At 35.8% G+C, this 2,500-nt stretch overlaps 1 protein-coding gene across 1 annotated transcript in view; it reads left to right on the top strand.

The window, feature by feature from the left end:
• Nucleotides 1-2,500, top strand: part of LOC137886287 (ninein-like protein) — a gene marked incomplete at its 3' end in the record, with an annotated part of 21,935 nt that overhangs the window by 2,007 nt on the left and 17,428 nt on the right. The window lies entirely within an intron of this gene.

Raw genomic sequence — 2,500 nt, 5'->3', positions numbered from 1 at the left:
AGACACGGGGGAGGGACCATATTGGTCTGGTGATATTTTACATCTTTCTTTGTGTTCTGACTCAGGGTGAAACATTTAAATATATGTGAAAAATATTTTACAAAACATGTGGAAAATGCCGACAATATGTAAAAAACATTTTTTTAAATGTTGGGAAATATGTAAAAACACAGCAACAAGCCTCACTATTGTTCCTTCATCACCATAAACACGCTGTAGTTTATTCTGACTCAATCACACATACAGATACTCACTACAGCACCAAATGTGGATCAATCCACCGCTGAAAATAGTCCCCAAGAAAGTCTCTTTGTTTGATAAAAACTTCAGTCAATACTGATGAAACTATCTGTGTTTTTAAAGATTTACGTCTTCAGTGGGAACCAATGAGATTGGAGCTGAGACAGACAGACAGGAAGTCAGACAGAGTTGAGAGACGGACTGACATGTCGTTGGTTTTAGATTCAAACATGAGATTGTTTGGCAAGAAGAAAAATACAGAATGAAGTGTTTCTGTTCATAATCTTTCTTGTTCAGATGGAGAAGCTTGAGTATAGTAGTGAGTATTGTAGTGAGTATAGTAGTGAATATAGTAGTGAGTATTGTAGTCAATATTTTAGTGAGTATTGTTATGAGTATAGTAGTGAGTATAGTTGTGAGTATTGTAGTCAGTATTTTAGTGAGTATTGTTATGAGTATTGTAGTGAGTATAGTAGTGAGTATTGTAGTCAGTATTGTTATGAGTATAGTTGTGAGTATTGTTATGAGTATTGTAGTGAGTATTGTTATGAGTATAGTTGTGAGTATTGTTATGAGTATAGTAGTGAGTATTGTAGTGAGTATTGTAGTCAATATTTTAGTGAGTATTGTTATGAGTATAGTAGTGAGTATAGTTGTGAGTATTGTTATGAGTATTGTAGTGAGTATAGTAGTGAGTATTGTAGTCAGTATTGTTGTCAGTATTGTTGTGAGTATTGTAGTCAGTATTGTAGTGAGTATTGTAGTGAGTATTGTGGTCAGTATTGTTATGAGTATTGTTATGAGTATAGTAGTGAGTATAGTTGTGAGTATTGTAGTGAGTATTGTAGTCAGTATTGTAGTGAGTATTGTAGTCAGTATTTTAGTGAGTATTGTACTGAGTATTGTAGTGAGTATAGTAGTGAGTATTGTAATGAGTATAGTCGTGAGTATAGTTGTGAGTATTGTAGTGAGTATTTTAGTGAGTATTGTAGTGAGTATTGTTGTGAGTATTGTAGTGAGTATTGTAGTCAGTATTGTTGTGAGTATTGTAGTCAGTATTTTAGTGAGTATAGTAGTGAGTATTGTAGTGAGTATAGTAGTGAGTATTGTAGTGAGTATCGTCGTGAGTATAGTCGTGAGTATTGTAGTGAGTATAGTAGTGAGTATTGTAGTGAGTATTGTAGTGAGTATTGTCGTGAGTATTGTAGTGAGAATTGTAGTGAGTATAGTAGTGAGTATTGTAGTGAGTATAGTAGTGAGTATTGTAGTCAGTATTTTAGTGAGTATAGTAGTGAGTATTGTAGTGAGTATTGTAGTGAGTCTAGTAGTGAGTATTGTTGTGAGTATAGTAGTGAGTATTGTAGTGAGTATTGTAGTCAGTATAGTAGTGAGTATTATGTGCACTGTAGTGCTGCAGTATCCTGAATATATTTCAGTTGAAGGGTCTGGGACGGTGGTTGTGATGGCAGAGCTGCAGACATGTTGGAGCTTGTTACTTGTTGTCCTGAAGCTGTGTCTGTCGGTGCTCCTCCTTCTCTCACCGCTGCAGTGAACCATCACAATGATCTGGTGACGTCAGCATTGAACAGACTGAGGAGTTGATCGCTGAGTGACTGATCAGGATCAGTAGATCAGTATTGATCAGTCTGGTCTCACTGGAGATAAGCTGCCGTGCTTCACATTTAAACAACCATGAATGTGTGTTTATCACAGTCAGGTCTAATTTCAACCTCTGATGATCTAAACTGTCCCATCGGTTGTTAGATTGAGTGCTTTATTATTTTATTATTTGTAAAATACTCAAACAAACAAACAAGAGACATGAAGGTCTGAAAATCTGAGAATTCTTCAAACAGTTTTCTTTATTTCTGAGGTTTTCAGAGAGTTGTTGGATCTGTCTCATGTGAATCAGATGGATCTTTGCAGAGTAATGTGTTCATTCCAGTTTGACCAGAGAGCCACACTTTAGTCCATTGGACCCAGAGGAGGGTTAGACTCCAGACTCTCATGTCAGAGCTACGTTTCCCTGAGTGGAGCCAATCATTGAGGGTCCATATTAACAGACACAGATCGTTTTGTTCTTTTGATGATTTAATCACAATAAACATTAAAAGATGCAGAAATAACTTCATAATGATGAAGATTAGTAAAAAGTCTGAATTCATGTTTAGTTCTCTCTGTAAGACGACAATCTATTAACTTTTAAAACACTTGTTTTCTGAATGGAGTCTGGTTGTACTGGTGATATGCTAAGCTAACG

This window comes from Cebidichthys violaceus, unplaced genomic scaffold (genome assembly GCF_023349555.1).
Source record: "Cebidichthys violaceus isolate CVI_PGR_0920_01 unplaced genomic scaffold, fCebVio1.0.p SCAF_425, whole genome shotgun sequence".
Taxonomy (NCBI): Eukaryota; Metazoa; Chordata; class Actinopteri; order Perciformes; family Stichaeidae; genus Cebidichthys; species Cebidichthys violaceus.
The sequence above is the reverse complement of the archived record's forward strand: the minus strand, read 5'-3'. Positions and strand labels throughout refer to the sequence as shown.